General features: G+C 46.5%; 1 pseudogene; it reads left to right on the top strand.

Moving 5' to 3' along the window:
• The first annotated feature begins 390 nt into the window (after window positions 1-390).
• On the top strand, window positions 391-4,815 carry LOC128746105 (uncharacterized; annotated as a pseudogene).
• Window positions 4,816-5,048: the final 233 nt, after the last annotated feature.

Raw genomic sequence — 5,048 nt, 5'->3', positions numbered from 1 at the left:
AACTGCTCGTATAGTTAATAAATTTCGGGTTTGAGGTACCACGATCCCAGGTTAATTTATGAATTCGCTGTTAGAAAATATTTTAATCATTAGGGATTGCAATTCAAGGACATCGAACGGAGTCACTAGTCAAGTTGCAGTAGGAGTAGAACGCCATGACTAACGGTAGATGAACGCAAAGACTAATACTGGTTCTCTTTAGAAATATTGTGTCGCCAGTACTAAATTGGAGTTCGGAAGTCTGACTGCCGACGTTTCAGATTACTTCCGACCTTTTTGTCAAACTTGATTTTGACAATCAGTGGCAAAACATAACATTATTCTGCAGTTGTGATAGAATAATTTATCTCATGTTTAAATTTTGTTTTACATTTTTATCAAGGATTTGGTATGGCCAATGTGATCAGACAAACAGTACACCATCAGCATGCTTCACCCAACACTGTTTATCATGTGCTCTATGGCTATTACTTTTTGGAAATTACCAGAAATGAACTTGCTGGAATATATGGAAAATGTCCCCCTACTATAGACCATTGGATAACTAAATATGAACACAATGGGGTATACAAACGAAAACAACGTTTGCAGGTTTACAAGAAGTTCAGTACTGAGATGAGGCAATGGCTTGTCGAGCTTTACCAACGGGAACCTGAACGGTTTTTAGAAGAAGCAAAGCAGAGATTTAATATCAAGTTTGCCATCACCATTAGTATGTCATCGTTATGCATCATCCTACATGAGGCAGGAATGACGTGGAAATGTATTGAACGAAGAGCCATACAAATTTGGGATAATGAAATTACGAGATTCGTTCGTGATATCTGATATGTCCGTACCCTGGGATCTTAGCAATCTTGTTTTCTTGGATGTTTTTTTGTTTTCTCGCTCCACCTGGTCTTGCCATCTCGCTCGCTGTGCCCCTCTTCGTCTTGTTCCTACCGGATTTGATGCGAAAACCATTTTTGCTGGATAGTTGTCCGGCATTCTAGCAACATGTCCTGCCCAACGTATCCGTCCAGCTTTAACCACTTTCTGCATACTTGGTTCGCCGTAGAGACACGCGAGCTCGTGGTTCAGTCTTCGCCTCCATACACCGTTCTCTTGCACTCCGCCAAAGATGGTTCTCAGCACCCGCCGTTCGAAAACTCCGAGTGCTCGTAGGTCCTCTTCTAGCAGTGTCCACGTTTCGTGCCCGTAGAGGACAACCGGTCTAATTAGCGTTTTGTACAGTGTGCACTTTGTACGGGGGCTCAAATGGTTCGACCACAAGTGTTTGTGGAGTCCGTAGTAGGCCCGACTTCCGCTGATAATACGTCTTTTAATCTCACGGCTGGTATTGTTTTCCTCTGTTGCCAGTGAGCCAAGGTATACGAACTCGTCGACTACCTCGAACTCATTCCCGTCGATTACCACGGTACTGCCCAAGCGGGCCCTGTCGCGCTCGGTCCCGCCCGCCAGCATATACTTCGTTTTAGACGTATTTATCTTCAATCCAATCTTCTCTGCTTCGCGTTTCAGTCTGGTGTACTGATCTTCCACCGCCTCAAATGTTTTGCCGACAGCATCCACGTCATCAGCAAAGCAGATAAATTGACTGGATTTATTGAAAATCGTGCCCCGCATTTCGATCGCCGCTCGCCTTATAACACCTTCAAGCGCAATGTTGAATGGCAGGCAGGAAAGACCTTCTCCTTGTCGAAGTCCCCTGCAAGATTCGAATGGGTCCGACAATCCACCCGAGATTCTCACACAGCACAGGATCCCATCCATCGTAGCCATGATAAGTCTAGTAAGCTTACCCGGAAAGCCGTTTTCGTTCAAAATTTTCCATAGCTCTTGTCGGTTTACGCTATCATATGCGGCTTTGAAATCGATGAACAGGTGGTGCGTGGGGACTCGGAATTCGCGGCACTTCTGAAGGATCTGCCGCAGGGTGAAGATTCGGTCCGTTGTAGACCGACCCTCCTTGAAGCCGGCCTGGTAACTTCCCACAAATCTATTGGCTATTGGCGATAGTCGATGAAAGAGGACTTGGGACAGCACTTTGTAGGCGGCATTCAGGATAGTGATTGCTCGGTAGTTCTCACAATCCAGCTTATCACCTTTCTTGTAGATAAGGCAGATAACCCCGTCTTTCCACTCCTCCGGTAGTCGTTCCGTATCCCAAATCTTGACAATCAGTTGATGCAGATAGCCGGCCAACTTGTCCGGGACCATTTTAATAAGTTCCGCTCCAATGCCATCCTTTCCCGCTGCTTTGTTGTTCTTCAGCCGCTGGATGGCTTCTTTAACTTCCCTTATCGATGGGGGTGGCACATCTTCGTCGCTTGCTGCACCAATGTGGTCACTTCCTCCGCTATCATGGTCTTCCGCCTGCACGCCATTCAGGTGTTCATCATAGTGCAGCTTCCACCTTTCGATCACCGCACGGTCGTCAGTCAAGATACCTCCTTCTTTATCTCTGCACATTTCGGCCTGCGGCACGAAGCCTTTGAGCGAGATCCGTTGAGTCTCTGATAGAACTTCCGTGTGTCGTGAAAGCGGTACAGCTGTTCGAGTTCTTCGCACTCCTTCTCCTCTTGGTGGCGCTTCTTCTCCTTGAAGAGTCGGGTTTGCTGCCTCCGCTTCTGTTTGTATGGCTCCACATTCTGACGGGTGGCTCTACGCAGCATTTGTACCCGCGCTGCGTTCTTCTCAGCCAATATCTGCTGGCATTCCTCGTCAAACCATTCGTTACGTCGATTCGGTGCCACACTGCCTAGGACGTTCTCCGCTACGCTGTTAATGGCTGTTTTCACGGCATTCCAACAGTCCTCAAGAGGGGCTTCATCCAGCTCACCCTCTTCCGGCAGCGCGGTTTCGAGAGATAACACGTAGTTTTCGGCGACCTCCGGTTGCTTCAGTCGCGCTAGATTATACCGTGGCGGGCGGCGGTATCGTATGTTGTTCACAACAGATAGTTTTTGACGTATCCTTACCATCACTAGGTAGTGATCCGAATCAATGTTAGCGCTTGGATAGGTTCTGACGTCGATAATGTCTGGAAAGTGCCGACCATCTATCAGAACGTGGTCGATTTGTGATTCTGTCTGGTTGGGTGATCTCCAGGTGTACCGATGGTAGAGGTTATGCTGGAAGAAGGTACTACGTATGGCCATGTTCTTGGAGGCGGCGAAGTCGACAAGTCTTAGGCCGTTTTCGTTCGTTTGCGGGTGGGCGCTGAACTGTCCTATCACCGGTTTGAATTCCTCCTCCTGACCAACCTGAGCATTGCAGTCCCCGATGATAATTTTGACGCTGCCCAAGACATGACAGCGGTCGTATTTACGCTCCAGCTGCGCGTAGAATTCGTCTTTGTCTCTTTGTCATCATCGGTACTTCCGAGGTGAGGGCTGTGCACGTTAATTATGCTTATATTGAAGAATCGGCCCTTGATTCTTAATCTGCACATTCGGGGGTTGATCGGCCACCACCCGATCACCCGCTTCTGCATCTCGCCCATCACTATAAAAACTGTGCCCAGCTCGTGTGTATTGCCGCAGCTCTGCTAGATGGTATGACCATCTCTATACGTACGTACCATCGTTCCTTTCCAGCATACCTCCTGCAGCGCTACGATGTCGAATTTGCGGCTCTTCACTTCTTTAGAAAGCACGTGAGTACTTCCGAGGAAATTTAGAGACCGACACTTCCATGTTCCTAATTTCTAATCGTTAGTCCGTTTTCGTCGCCTGGGTCTTTGCCGATTGTTCCGATTAGAGTTATTATTATTACTTACGGAGTCCATTGCTTTGGTTATTTTAGTGGTTCGGCTTGCAAAGCCCGCAACCAACCCCACAGTATCGCCGGAGGGCCAACGTAGCTCGAAGGAGCCCTCCTCCCCTGTCAGCATACGACCTTGGTTTCCACCGGGGTTGGTTACCCGATTTCCACCGAGATTGCTCGTATTCCGGCTGGTACCACGAGGAGGTAGGGGTAGGAGTTGCTTGGTAAGAGGCTGTGAACCACTGTGGGGTCTATTTTATGTCTAGTGCACAAAGCACCGATGGTACGCATTACCAAGCCGTTTACCAGCCGTTTTCTCGGCGTTAGTGGATTGATAGAAAGCTTCTGGACAGAGGGCACTTCAATAGAATTTTTTTTTCGATTGCTGTCGGAAGTTTGCCCTGAATAACAAGAAGGTGCAAACATATCCAGGTGCCCATTCTATTTGGATTCTTGATGGTACGAGAATCCATTGCGATGCCAATATTGTACGTTACCTACGATCGTTCGGCGATCGATTTTTTACCACCATTTTTTTGTGGGGTGTTGAGTTGGAGCTGCCTGGCAGCTTGATTTTCAAGGTTCAACCCAAAAACTAAATTTTAACTTCTATCTTGCAGAGCAGTACTCCAGACGGACTAGCCTATGTTGGCCGGTTGAACACTGGTTGGCCAGTACTGTCTTTAGATAGGTTTCAAAAATAAAATAAGTTTACTGTAGTGGGATGACTCTTCCTTCTTGTTTAAGAGTCGGAAACACATTTGGGCTTTAAATTGGTGATACTGATTTTAACATAATTTCCTTCTTTTTAGAATTATTGCACTTTCTAATAATTCTAGCGTTTGTTTGAACTCTTGCATATATTGCTGCTACGATCTCGCTGAAGTACTTTACCTTCTCTTACCTTTAACCTTGTAGGGTTTACCTGATACTCCTGTGCTTCCTCACCCCACCTGAATTTGTCGTTGTTCTTCAGTTTCTCTTCTAATGTAGGTCGTTAAGTCATACTCCGTCGTTCCTCCCCGGATAGATATGGGTTATATGTAAAGAGAGAGAAAATAAAATGTAAGTGAGATGTTATTATAAACTTAGTCTAAGTGTAGATGCGAGGGCATTGGGGGGTAGGCATGACTATTATACTATATGATATGTTTAATTGGATGGGGTCAGTGTTGAACAATTTTGAACTCTAAAGCCGTGTTTGAAATCCCCATGTGCTCGCTTCTGATTATGTGGCCATAGAAGTTGAGCCTAGCTATACGGATTTTATTGTTGATTGT

The sequence above is a fragment of the Sabethes cyaneus genome, chromosome 1, assembly GCF_943734655.1.
Source record: "Sabethes cyaneus chromosome 1, idSabCyanKW18_F2, whole genome shotgun sequence".
NCBI lineage: Eukaryota > Metazoa > Arthropoda > Insecta > Diptera > Culicidae > Sabethes > Sabethes cyaneus.
The sequence above is the reverse complement of the archived record's forward strand: the minus strand, read 5'-3'. Positions and strand labels throughout refer to the sequence as shown.